Source organism: Erithacus rubecula (genome assembly GCF_903797595.1).
Source record: "Erithacus rubecula genome assembly, chromosome: 8".
In the NCBI taxonomy this organism is placed as follows: Eukaryota; Metazoa; Chordata; class Aves; order Passeriformes; family Muscicapidae; genus Erithacus; species Erithacus rubecula.
Window position 1 is genome coordinate 9,523,017 of NC_136659.1, and position 14,668 is coordinate 9,537,684.

Consider the following 14,668-nt stretch of genomic DNA (forward strand, 5'->3'; position numbering starts at 1 on the left):
AGCCATTCCTCTGTTTGTGAAGGCAAGAAGAGCAAGGTGACTACTTTACAAAGCTGAGCTATGACACCCATAGTCAGCTTCATCAATTAATTTGTGAATTAAACACTTTTTATATATGTGACATTCTCACTACAAGTTTAAAATCATATTTATTCATTGCACAGCAATTCAAAGTAGAACTACTGACTGAAAATATGGAGGGCCTAATCAAAACTATGAACAATTATTACTGAAGTAACTTTATCAATAATTTATCAATGGGGAAAGGAAATTATCTGAATGATTTATACCACCGCATTTTACCAGTTAATCAAATAATAATTAATTTTTTCATCTGAAACTTTTATTACCGAGAATTGAAGTATGTGGGTATTAAACAGGGTGTTGTTTCATAGCAGTCACAGATTTTATAGTGCACAAGGAACTGTCATGACTTTAAGCTTTCATGGAATCTAACCTCTCACTTGAGCCTGCACAGGGTCATTATTTTTTTTTTATGTCTCTATGAAATCACAAAAAGAAAGTATTTTTATTTTGTAAATGAGCATCTACTCCTCTTAAAGCAAATGGTTGAGGCTACACTTTGTTCATTACCACAATTACTGACCTAGCCAGAACTAAATGAACTCAGCATTTAAACTAATATTCTGTAAACAGCAATGAATAAGGGCACCTTCTCAGCAATTTAAATACATCAATTTTGGTGGAATGAGTACTATAAAGGAGAGACTTACTTCATATTAGAAATAATTTCCTGCCTAACTCAGCATCTTTGTATTATCTCCTGTGCTTATTTACTTTTCATATCTTTACCACTGTGGCTTTGCCAGATCTTTTTTTAAATGATAACATCAGTTTCTCTTAGCCAAGAATCTTATTTGACATAATTACTTCTCATATTAGAACTTTTTGGAAATTAATGTTGATTTGGCACATTTCTGAGGTGATGTTGAGGACTTTCTAGAGAGCCAGAACTAAAATTACACTTCCAGAAGAGGCACTGGTAAGCAGTTCCACCACCAAATGAAGGTTCCTGATTCAGCTGGTGGCACTGACCAATACTGAGACAGTAAGTCCATCCAGAGGACTTCTGAATTCAGTGGAGATAGTCAGGTTCTGTTAAACTGGAGGCTGGGAATGCTGAGGGTTTCTGGAATAAAAAATGGGGAAGAATTTTCAGCCAGACATCTTGATAAGAAGCCCAAAGGAAAAAGCTAATGTTCTTAGGCTTTCTATGAACATTGCCAGAGAGTGGGGACAGTTTCAGGATATTGTTCAGAATAACAGCTCAGTTAGGTTCAAAAGGAGCATGAATATTCCCTCTTCCTTCATGACTCTCAAAATTTTATTTAGATGGCTCAGTCCAATGCTTAGGAAAGACAAGAGTCTTTATGTTATCCCTGAGCTTTCAGAGATGCCCCAGGTACTACAACAGTAGCATAGGCCTGGAGCCTTTTATAACTGGCTTATGTTGCTTTTGCACAGGTGGAATCCTGGCCTGTACCCTTCAATCCTGACATCTTCCCAAAATTCCTCTGGAGTTGGTGATCTGAAGAGTCCTGAAGCATTGCAACATCTTCAGAGCAGTTTGCAGTAGGAACCACCAGGACCACGGCAGAGAACCTGGTAGGGAATTTCCACAGGCCATAAATGATCCTCACTCCCTCAACAAACAAAAATTAAAGTCCAACCAACTCAGCCACAGAACAGGTCTGCTGCTCATAATTCAGGGAGCAGGAAAATGCTCCACTGACAACACTTTATGACCTTTGAAAAGACAAATGTCTATGGTCCCAGACCTTCTAGTTGCTTTATATGATAGATTCCTTGATAGATTGCTCTGGAAATTTGGTGCTTGGAGAGCCAGGGCTGTTGTTTTGGAGAATTCTTTGGGGTATGTCAGTGGCAATGCTTTTGTAAGCCTGCCTCATTTTATCCAGCATTAAGAAGGGGTCTAATATATTTCATGGCCCTGTGTGGCATAATTGCTTGTGCCTTTTTTTCCTCTGACTCTTTCAAAATGAAGAATATTACTGCCATACATCCTCACAGGCTGAGCATCATTAATGACTATCCAGGCCATAGCTGCATATTTATTTCCATGCATGGTTTCATGCTGTTTCTGTGAAGTCTCTGCTTTTTAAAGTGATTCAGTCTTCTCTTGAAAATGTGAATAAGAGACCAGGTGATGTGTTCCCAAAAATAATCACATTCTGCAAGAAATCTCCGTGCTGGTTTTTTATACATGACTCTTACCTCTGAGGACAGGAGTACTTTTTAAATCCAAGTGTTAAGGCAAGTCAAAGACAGGAAGGTGAATCAACCATGCACTCATATTAGGATGAGATAACTCAATGCTTTCATACTGCAGGATAGCTATTTCATTATCTTTTGCCTGCAAAGGGAAGCAGCAGGTCTGATTAAACATTATTTTATCTGTGCTCTTTGTAAGCATAACTCAATGAAGATGACAGTATGATAGGGCTGAGTTTTGAAGGCTTGTGCTTAAAAGCCATATATCTTTAAGGCTTGTACCTTCCCTGGATTCTCTCCTAATTAAGAACACCTGTAGAGGCCTGACCAGACCCTGTGGTTTGCAGCAAAACTGCCGAAGGGCTCTGAAAAGGCAGAAACTTTGTGTTGTCTTTTAACCTAAATTATAACAGGGTTCAAGCCTGTGCCAAGCAGAGTAAAACTATATAATTTATGAGCTATGAGGGCAGCTCTGGGCCCCTCTGAGGTGATTTTTATCAGTGCAGTAGCATAAACAGTTCTCCTTTACTCGAGCCTTGGGAGCAGGGAGCAGAGGAATGCCTGCCGTATAAAGGGCACCCGGGCTGTGCCAGGAGCTCTGCAGCCCAGGGACAGCCAGGTAAGTGTGTGTGCACTGCTCTGCTTCCTGAGCAAAGCTGGGGAAAGGTGAGACTCTGCAGGGGCTGTGTGCTCTGCGGCTGCAGGAGCTGCACTTCAAGGCCAATGATTTGCTTTTTGCTCTTAAAATTATAAGCTTCTTACAGAGGATCTACTTTGATTTGTTGTCTGCCCTTGTCTTGGAAAGCTCAGTTGTGCCAAACCTCACCAGTGGTGTAACAGAACTACCCACAGTATTACAAACTGCACTTGGCTGTAATGATGGGTTTGGGCCCTTGCTCTCTGGGTTTTGAAGTCGTATTCCTATGAACAAGCAGGTGTTGCTTAAGGACTGGTCCTTGAGTCAAGTGGAAAACTATTAGACATAAGCAAAACATGTAAAGATTTTTCTCTTTTTTGCTATGTATTAATAATGTAATTATATGTAAGCCATAACAGTCAGTTTGTAACTCAAAATGACGGTATAGAACAGAACTCAATGTATTCATTTTTTTCTGTCAGGGTTTGAGGGGCTTTGGGAGACTTAGATAATAAGATATTACTGCAGCTTCATGTTCTTTTCAGCAAATAGTACACACAAAGTGGGAATAGCCTAAAAATATCAGCTAACTGGAAACAGAACTAAGGCAATGTCCAGCTGACCCACCTCCAGAAACAACAGACAATCTCCAGGGACTTCTGGCTTTTGTTTCTGTCTCAGAAGGTTTGGGTTTTGTGGTGCGGAGAGTGGGAGGGAGGAAGGTGGGGGCAGGTTTTTTGTTTGGTTTAAACTGACATTTTACCCTAATCTTAATAGGAAAAGGGAGACCTTGAAAATCTTAGTGCTATGTTTCCTTATTGCATATCTCCAGCAAGAATAAAGCCTGTGTTGGTATTGGTTTCTGATGATTAAATAAGCTACAATCGTTGGTGTCTGAATTAAAAAAAAAAAAAAACCCTTTGAAGTTGCTCTAATTTTTATTTTCTCTGTAATGTTACATGCAGACTGCTGCAGAGGGAGAGCTGGGGAGGAAAGTTTCAGGCTCAGCTTGCCAGCTGCAGCAGAAGATTTGATACTTGGAAGTTTTTCTTGATGAAAAGCTAGAGCTCTGCCCTAGTGTCAGTTGGCACAGCTCTCTTGTGCTGCCCAGTTATGCCCCATAAGTCTGGGATAAGAAGTACTTCTTGCTAAAAGATTAAAAGGGAGACTCTTAGAAATGTTTTACAGCATTATATAAGAGCTGAGTTGGGCTGTAGGCTGCCCTTGGACTTGAAACAACCAGGGTCACAGTTCCAGCCTGAACATGAGCTCAGTGCTCTCATCTTGAAGTTGCTCTAAATTTTAAGCCATTATGGTCTATGACTAACTCTGTAGTTTAGATTGGCACAGTCTCAAAGGAAGGTATTTTCCTGCATCTGGAAAAAGGTGGACGCAGCCAATGGCCTTTTAAAGCATACTGCAAGAAAACTGTGCAATAGCTTGAGGCATCATGTGTAGGTTGTTTAATTTCTTCAGCATAATTATCTTTTTAATAGGTGTGTGTGTGAGTACCATAATCCTCCTTAAAGGATTCCACTAGAAGACTAAATGTTGGCTAGTTCAGGCCAATGACTTTTATGGGATCTGCACTGGTTTTTTTGCAAATTTGATTTAATGGGTTTCTATAAAAAGAAGATCAAGGTCAGATTTCTCTTGTAGGAATGAGCATCAAAAAGTTAGTCATTTTTGATTAAAAACTTGCAATGTATGAAGTATTTTATGTGATGCTGGTAGCATTGCTCACAGTGGGATTGAATAATACCTTAACTATGTACAAACATCTTCAAAATATACATTATAGACAGAGCCCAGCAGTTTGTGTATAGGAGTTTTGTATAGGTTGCTTTGTATAGGTCTTCATTAACCTGGCAAATCTGCTGGTCAGTCCCCAGGGAAGGTGTGGCTCAGGAATATTTCATGCTCATCTAGTTATCTAATGTCTGCCTGGGCACTGCCTATTTCAGGATTACTGTTTTTTTATTCACATCATTTTTGCCTGACAGCTGTGATGGTCCCAGTGTTGAGAAACACATAGATCCCTCTAAATAACCTCTTCTCAGCTTATTTTCTGTACTATTTGGATTTAAGACTCAGTGGTGTTCAGACAATTGATTTGGAGCTGATCATAACTAGAGATCTACTGATCTCTACCAAGATGTTCTGAGGATTTTACACTTCAGTGAAGCCTCTCTAAAAGGCACTTTGTGCCTAAAGTCAGATCACTGCATGGAGCAGCTCCTGTCATGGGACTGGACAGTGGAAGTCAGCCAAAATCTTTCACTTCTTCAAAAGCTTCTGTTGGGTGTCCTCTGTCTTGACTTGGTGCTGGGGTCACTGTGTGTATCTTGTTGCTGTGACTGTTCTCCAGATCAAACAGAACTAGCAGCTCATCAAACTGAGCAAACAAGCTCAGAAAGCCCACAGGAGACCTCCCACCTGGATATGTGCTATAGAGAGCATGCATTCACGTGTAATGTGAATGGGCTGCACTCAAATGAGAAGATAATGTCTGTCTCAGAGAAGTGCAGCATGTTGCTGAGCACAGAGATAAATAAGCCTGCTCTGGAGCAAAGCAGTGCATGGTGAAGCAGCTGCTGAAAGCCTGCTGGGAGCAGACATCAGGCATGTACCTTCACACAAGCAAGATCCCTGCAAGCAAAAGCAGTGCCATGACCTAAAAGGCCAAGAAGCCGTGCTGAAAATAGATGGATCTGTGAATCATCAGTCTGAACCAGCCTACACTGAGGCAAGAAAGGCAGCAGGGAACCTGAGAGCTGGGTGCTTTGCACTCCTTGTCTGTAAAGCCTTCAGGGGAGAGGATAACTTTCTGTGGTGGTGGAAGATCACTCAATAATAATCACACAGGAAGCTAAACAGGCAGTTTGAACACCTGCAGTTGTTGTCCAACCACACTCCAGTTGGTTCCACTGGCATAGCAGGTGGGAGCAGTACAATAGGGAGTTTGGGGTGGTCCATGATGAAATGTCTGTTTTACTAGAAGAGAAGCACAGCAAAAATTGTAATCTTTATCTTCACTATCATCATCACCAGCTGCACTCTAGAGAGCACCTGGAAAAGGATATTTGTTCATCCCATCACTTCTGGTGATGGCAGCATTAGGTTTGTGGTTGAATTCCATCTTAAATGTCTTTCCCAACCTAAATGATTCTATAGATACTTCTATAAAGATGTCATTCTTATCTAGCTATGCAACTGGCTACAATCATAGCAGGCAGGAGTCTGGAACATCAGGAAATGGCAGCATGGTTACCAGAGAAAGATCAGTGCATCTTCTGCTGGATATTTGTACCCTGTTTAATCCTTTAAAAAAGAAATTAAATGCAGCAGTGGTTTTTAGCTAATACAAATTTTTGGATGGCAGAAGAAAAGCACCATTAAGAAGGTGCATGAAATCAGGACAGGCTGCTAGAACAGAGCAATCTGATCTTGATGCTGCTGCTCACTGAGTCTCTGTAAGGCAAAGGAAAATCTGTAAGATATCAGTGGATGACTGGGATTACATATGTTCCTAGCCTCAAAAGCTGAGGAGAGAAGGCAGGAAATATTTGGGGTTATGGAGGGAGGCAAACCTATTTTGTACTGGAATGGCATGTTTGAAGAACAAGCCAAAAATGGGTGTTATCGGGTGTGGAATACACAGGAGGCATAGCTTTGTATAGCTTTGCAAAGCTTTGGGTTTTCTTCAAAAGAAAACAATAGATAGTTGTCTCCTGGGTAACAGGAGAGGGGGAATGGTGCCACAAGGACTAAAAATAATCAAATCTAAAGTATGAATTAAATTCTCAATAAATCAGAAATAAAGGTGGCAATCTTGTTTAGAGGAGAGGGTTTGCTTATGCTCTTAGAACTGACTTCAAATGCAGCTGAAAGGCCTAGGAAAATTGAGAAAAACTAATTGTGTTCTCTGTAAGACTTCTGTCATACTCAAGACAAACATTTAAATTTTTAAAAAGTTCCACAGATTCCTTCCCTCCTTTACTTAGGCACTTCTTGTATAAAGCTGCTACAACCCTTCCTCTTTATCAAGATAGAAGTTTAACCCTGCAAGCTCTTTAGTCACTTTCTCTTTCAGCTAACCATAAAATTCCACGTGTGTGATGAAGCTAGTGTATTTTCTGGGATCAGAGCCACACCATGCTAGTAACTTTAACCTCTCAAACTCTTTGGAACTGCCTTTGGAACACTGTGGTCTGTGCTCCTTGGATGTTTCCATTGATGTACATTGCTTATTCACACTCAGCTCCAGCACAGTTCAGATGGAGCTACTGTAGTTTTTATCCATTGTGCAACAGAAATGTCAGTGTTCTTCATTAAATGTTAGTATGGTTTATGATTTCTTTTTAATCTGTGCTAATTTGGGGGCTACTTGGCATTAATACATAGCTTGAAAAAAGAGTATTAGGGACTCAAGTATTGCTGCCAGGTTTCTGTGGTTACTTTTACCCCTACCATGCATTAAGCAATTAATCTCAAGGTCTTATGTATGGCAACACAAAACAACCTTTCAGATGTGGCTTACATTTGTTTGAGTAAAACTTTCATTGGAAATGAGGAATTTGAAAGAAAGAAGAACAGAATATTTATAAACAATAACTAAGTGACAAAATGCTTCTGTAAGAAAAGGCTAAACTTAGCATTTGAAAGACTTTTACCTGTGTTCTGGGTATTTTCAAGCACAGGTAAACCATTTGATAAAATGAAACTAAAGATCTTGTACAAGTTGTCTACAGTTCTTTTTTTTTTTTTCCATTAAGATATTTTTCTCCATTTGAGAAGGTTTGATAGACATGCCTCAGGTGAAGTGTTGTCTTTGAAACTGGTGCCAGGCATTGTACAGATGAATTAAATTGCCTCCAGTGAATGGTGAGCAAACAGGGGCTGTACAGTCTGGCCATCCACACTGAAAGTGACTGTCCCTTTAGTGCTATAGAAAGCCACAGAGCACCTGCAGTGCTGGGGACATTTGATGAGTCATAGCAGTGTGCAGAGCTAAAGCACTGGAATGCTAGAGATTTTTTCATACTGCAAAATGGAACAAACTCACTGGAAAAATATAGACAAAGAAATCAAGTTTAATTTTTTCTAAATATGTTGTGTATTTATAATTACATAAGCCAGAATAAACCAGCTACAGAAAAATGTCCAAAATTTTGGATTAGATAGGACAGAAACTATTTGCATACCTGGGCCAGGTACCCCACCTCACCATACTTTACCATACCTTAGGCTTCCTCCCCTTCTTTGGTGAAATTCCCAAACTTTGCCTGAGACCATGCTGATAGATGAAGTGTGAGTTCTGCAAATCTTCCTGAACCAAATCACATCAGCCTCAAGTGGGTTTTTCCAATAGGTCAAGATGACCAACTGCCCCAAAGTGCAGATGGATTGGCCAATGACCAGTGCAAAAACCCAAGGCTGGGTGGCCACACAGCAACTCTGGAAAAGTTTTCTTCTCTGCTTGATGCCATTCCTTGCTGAAAACCAGGATGAACTCTGTGTGACAGCATATAAAATAACAGATCACCAAATTACTTGAAGCAAGCAAAGATTTTGATGATACAGGTTGCTTTAAAAATATACCTGTTCCTTCAATGCAAATACAGCTCTCACATACCCTCTTTCCACCTGTACAGACACATATTCCAACCTCATAAGGGATTGAAGCATTACTCTTCTGTGGGATTGGCTTTTTCTTCTGAGAAATTTGTGGGAATTAAGACAAAAAAAGTTTTAACAATACCCTTGTTATTACTGGAACGTTTCGTAATTGTGATACTTCAGAGGAATCTTTGCAGAGTGTTATCAGAAGTGTAAAATGAATCCAGGTAAAATAGGTTTTGCAGAGAAGGTAGCAAATATTTTTGGATTTCCTGTCATGAGGCATGCTTGCAGAAGTTTGTAGGGGAAATCAAAGAGACTGGGAGGAAAGAACCACCAGCCAAATACTTCTGGTGTTTATAACAGGTGTGCAGAAGGTACATAATTTGCTACAGCCTTTGCAGGCTTCATTAGAATGCAAAGACTAGGACCTAAAATAACCAATGTTTTTAGAATTATATTGCCGCATTTTTCACAGCTTTGGAGATGTTGGACACTTTTAACCAATTTGGCAGAACACCTTTTAAATTGAGTGAAGTTCCCTGAAGTTTTATGAAGTCTGTTGTATGAGCAGGGAATAGTTCCTATAGTGAGTGCTAGAGAAGTTGCCCATGGATATGTTTGGTGTTTCCAGGCTGATCCTGATGAGGTTTCAGAAAAGCTGCAGGGGCTTCTCCCAACAAGCACAGTGTGCCACAAGAAACATGGGAAAGTAGAGTAGGAATAGCTAAGGATGTGAGTCCAAGGGCAAGAATATGGCTTCTCTCCTTCCAACAGGATTGTTCTATGCTGCTAATGAAGTAATTGTTAAACTAGCTTTTTGCAACAGCTCACTAAAGAGCTGTTCTCTCCTAGCTGTTCCTCTACTATTTAACAAAGTGAAAATCTCACTTTTCTTCTTCTGTATGGAGCAGTGGACCTGGCTTTCTGATAGTCTGCCTGCACCACAGCTTTCTTCTTTAATACACGTCACCCAAAGCTCGTCTGCGTGATTTCTCGAAACCCCTTGCCTACCTTCATGTTGCCTATTATCATAATCTCATTTATTTGAAATGGTAGGTCTCTGTAGTTAAATCTTATTTTATCCCCTTAGGGATCTTATCTGTCCTACACTTGTGGCCCTATTTCCTCTTCTGGCGAGCCCCTGGAGTGCTTTATGCCTTTCCATGGAACTGTTTACAAGCAGCTTTTGAGGGCACAGCTGTCACTATAAGACTAAAACTGAATCCAAAATCAACTAAATATAGCTGTTCCACAGGGAACCATCTTTACTGATAAGACCAGTAAATTACAGGAAAAAATAGAGATGTAGAACATAAGTCCTGTACAGCCAAGACCTGAACAATGGCTAAAACAAAACAAGGTTCAATACAGCCAGGGAAAAACCCAGCAATGTGGCAAACAAAGCAGAACAGTTCAGACAGCCTTGCCTTTCCTCCTACCTGGGTGAGATGCAGTCTGGGCTTTTCCCTGCTGCCCAAAAGGCAGGATTACTGCTATGTGCACACTGGGGGTCACAAGGAAGTCAGGGCTAGAGTGAGTAACATGCCACACCAAATCCACTACTAGTTGTGGATTAATGGGAATAGGAATCCCACAGCTCCTCTCCTTAATTCTTGATTTAAAACTGGGATCCTGTGATGAAGTAAGCTCTACAGTTTCCCCCTGTTTAGTGGGATTTGACAGGGGGCAGGAGAGCAGTAAATGAAGAGCCAGCTTTATTTCTATAGGTGCCATTTTCAAACAGTATGGAAATGAAAGCCCTGCAATAACTTTGAGTTGTGGAGGGCCAAAGACCAGAAAAGGACTGTAATAGAGGTGCTAGGTAAGAACCTTCAAGATCCCATAAAGCCCACAGTTCATACAGTGACTTGGGATAGGATAGAATGAATTACTATGTTTAACTTTAAAAGTGGGCACTCATTTGCATATTGTTGATATTAGTGCAATATTTAGAAGATAAGACTCTGTACAACCCAATGTGCTGTTCTCTCTTGTTAGCCTGCAGAGTGAGGAGGATGCTGGGGTTGGATATCATTTTACATTCCTCTTAATGAGCATAGAGATCACCATTTATTTTTAAGTCATTATCATCATGGAAATAAGGTTTTCCACCAAAAGAAAAACAAAACCAAAAAAAAACAGTAGGAGAACTTGCAGACTCATTTTCTACACAGTTTTGCATGGGACCTAGCTAGTACAAAGGTTGTTCCCAAAATTATAAGTCAAGTAGCTTGGACCTTCATTTCACTTGATTCTCTTCAAAATATTTTCAGACCTTCTGTTTAAAACAAAAAAAATTTCCTCCTCTTCCTGAATGTCATAGAATGTTATAGAATTGTTAAGGTTGGAAAGAACCTTTAAGATCATCATGTCTAACTATCATAGAAAAATAATATTCAAGAATTGAGGAAAAACAGACAGGCATTCAGTGCCTGCCCAGATCCAATATTAGCTCACTGGAAATGTCCATCTTTCCACTTTTTAGTTTGAACAGCTGATAATAGAACCAATAAGTGCTAGGAATTTTAAGGAAGTTGGGCACATTGAACAAGTGTAAACATACATCACAGTCAGATACTTAGTTGCTGTGGCAGGAGAGTCCAAATGGCATTTATGAGCTTCTATCAAAAGCTTTTAACTTGGCTAAACTTGAATGGTTTTTTTTCTTTTTTGTCTTGAAACAGCACAGGATCCCTCCTTGACATGTGTTTCTCTCATTCTCTCATTTTGTTTTGTACATACAGTCTGCTCTGTGAGACACAGAAAATTGTTACCATAACTCTTGGCTGATTTCTAGAGTTGGCAGAGTTTTACACATACTTGCACAACCACTTTAAAAAATAAAAAAAAATTGCACAACCACTTTAAAAAAAAAAAAATAAATAAAAAGTCCAAACTCAGCCATGCACTAGGCACAGAATGTTTAAGCCCAGATGACAAACAATTATGTGCCTTGTGAGAGAGGAGTGATGAGTAAGCACATTAATACATATTAATATTACAAGCTTTGACATTAACCAATTTAGATAGATTATGTTTTATCTGTAATGTTTATCTTTGTGTTCACTTACCTGTTATGAGACTGGTTAAGTGAGAGAGACAAATGAGATTTTATTCTTGGAGGGTTTACATCTTAACATCTGAAATGCAGGATGCTTTTGAAGAGTGTTTGATATATACTGGATAATAGTATAGGACACTGTATCTGTTTCTCTGTAACTTCATATCAAATATTATCAATCTTGTGAAATAGTAATAATAAGATTTTCTTTCCTTCGTTTTGGTTCATCATCATTAATAAAATGTATGTACGTCAATTTTCATTGACAATTGCATGACCTTATAGAGTTTCTACTGGTTAAAAATAAATAATTATCCTTCCAGCCTCTTTAAAAAAATAAATTTAAAAAAATAGAAGAATACCTAGGAAAAGGAAGTTTTCAGCATATTCTTGGCTGGACTTTTAGAGATGAAAAGATAAACTAGCAAAAACTCTTACATTGGTAAAGGAAGCTATTAATCTACCAGGCCACAGAATTTATCAAATGAGTGAGCTGAATACAAAGGTGAAAGAAAGATGGAGTATCAGATATTCTGAAATGTGGTATTGCTATTGATTGGTGCTGCTGGAAATGGCTGCACCAAATGGTGCAAAGGTAGTGGAGATGGTGAATAATTAGACATCAGTAAGATATAATTTCTTTGTGTTTTAGAAGTGATAGCACAGAGGCAAAGGGCAGGACTGCACTGGGTATATATTTCTGTGCAGGTTAATCAATAATTGCTTTTCCTAATAAAGTCTCCAGAGGTAATCCTGCTGGTCTGCACAACACTCTGTGCATAGTAATGCACCTTGTGCCCATTTCCAACCTGCAGGTTTTTGTGTTGCTCAAGGAACATGGCTTCTTATATAGCTGGCCAATCAAGAGATTACAGAAACTCTCCCCATTACTGTTAGGAGGTGAATTTTCTGCAGAAATGAAAACAGGATGTAAACTAGCACATGTTCTGCAGCACAAAATGTGCTTCCACTAAAGATCCCCTGTGGGAGTGTACACAGCTTTGGGCCAGAGGGAAGATTGATAGATGGAGCAGTTAGTTCCCCTTTCTCTTTCCAGTGTCTCTGTAGGAGGGCAAAGCTTTGAGGGGTTATCTATCCTGGCAGATGTAGTGGGGAGGAAAGGAGATGTGGAAGAGATGTTTATTGTAAGAACTGAGTGAAGATACATTAGCACTACAGTATCCCATTTCCTGTATTCAAATATTTATTAACATTACAACTGAGCCACAGATGTTCAGCTTAAATGTTGGTGTAAGGAAACGAGAAGGCAGGAGTCAACAGTCTTCCAGTTTAAAAGTTTTAGGGAAATAAATCAAGGATAGTGGAGAATGAAGACAAAATTGGGCTAGTACAAAAGAGAGTATGGAAGTCACACACAAGCAACATTCTAGGAATCTCATGCAGAGCAGGAAATTACCTTGTAGGTCTTGGGGCTCTTTCTGTTCCAGTGAAGTAATAGAAATGGACATGGAGAAGTATTTGACCTCCATGACCTACAGGTGGCTTCAACCTTGCTATTACTTCAGCTAGTGGTGATCTACTGACATGGAGCTCACTAAAGGTGTAGCAACATGGTCATGGTTCAGAGAGAAAACAGATTTCTGCAGCAGAAAGGGAATCAAGATCTTCAGGGGTGGCACTGATGGTCAAGGGAAGGACAGAGGGCAAAACACGGCAGAAAAAGGATAGAACGCACATGTAAGTGACCTGATGAAGGTAAAAGCAACGTTCTAGGTTCTCATTAGAGTCTACATGAGAAAAGAGCAGTGAAAGAAATCTTATCAGTGCCCCAGGGAAGGTGCAAAAGTCTTAATCAGAGCCTGAAACAAATGCAAAAAATGGAGCAGTTGAAAGTGATGAGTTGGCATGTGTGAAATCTTGAATTGTTCCTTCATTTTCCGCCCTCATCAGTCAGATTCCTTTTCTTCTGGTTTTGCTTGCCCTCTCTCCCCTTCCCAGTAGAATTCCTCTGTGGTCACAAATGATTCATTTCCTTAGTATCAATTCTCTCATGATCTGATCTTTTTTTAATCTTTCATCTGAGAAATGATAACATGGTAGGATATCCTATGTGTCAGGTTTTTCCTTACCATTGTCTGGGGGGTTGGGGTTTTTTATGGACCTGGTTTTTTAGGTGTTTTGTTGTTTTTTTGGTTTTTTTAAAGACAAGGTACATGCAGATTATCCTATCTCACATTAGTTCTGCTGGGTCCAAACCAAAATTCAGCACTAGATAGTGCCTGATCTGACCACTGATGCATACAACTGGCTTTTGATTCAGTGTCAGTGTAACTGAGGAGAACAAACTCCTCTCCAGAGATGTATATTTACATCATTAGCATCCAGACAAGCCAGCTGAGATCAGCTCACTGTTTGTCTAAATACTATGCACTCTACAAAGCAAGACCATAAAACCTTTGCAATATGAAGATTAAGTACAATCAGCCCTTAATTAACAGTGTGTTGGGGAGCAGGCTGCAAGCTAAAAATCTGAAATATGAGAAAGCAAGTCTTTGCTCATAGACTGGCTGAACTGTGGTTTCAGCACACAGTAAAATTACAATCTTTTACAAATAGCTGCCTGCCAAATGAGTCACAGTAATATCTACATTGACACTCTTTATCTGGCCCTGTTGTCAGGTAATGCAGCTTAGACAGAATCTGTGTGGAAAAAAAATTTCCATGTCTTGGAAGAAATCAGCTTCCATGTATAAACACTGATAGCGTCAAGGAAACTGAATTGACTCTTCAGTGTAAAACTTAAATGAGAAGAAAAAGTCTTAGAGCATTAGGGAAATAAATTCTGGCTTGTTTTTTTACTGAAACACCAGACATATTGTGGCAGCACCTCAAGCATAGGCTCTGAAGTTTCCTGATACACAGTATGAATTTTAGGGTCAGAAGATGTGTACAGGGAGAACTGAATGTCATCTCTTAAGATAAAAACTCCTAACTAGATGAAGTCCTTTTCACTGCTTCTCTCTCCAGTGAATAAGGCACACACCATTTTACACTCCATGTTACAAATCTGGGGCCTTTAGGAAATGGAGTGTGCAATAGCTAGTCAAAATCCAACATGTTTGGTTGGGGAACAG

The 14,668-nt window shown here is 39.6% G+C and overlaps 1 long non-coding RNA gene across 1 annotated transcript in view; it reads right to left on the bottom strand.

Moving 5' to 3' along the window:
• Window positions 1-495: 495 nt before the first annotated feature.
• The window catches only part of LOC306804625, a 30,165-nt gene continuing 15,992 nt past the window's right edge, over window positions 496-14,668 (bottom strand). The window contains exons 2-3 of the long non-coding RNA XR_013774955.1: window positions 2,257-2,395; window positions 496-1,150 (exon numbers count right to left, since the gene is read on the bottom strand). This is a non-coding gene — a long non-coding RNA (uncharacterized lncRNA). The remainder of the gene's footprint in view (window positions 1,151-2,256; window positions 2,396-14,668) is intronic.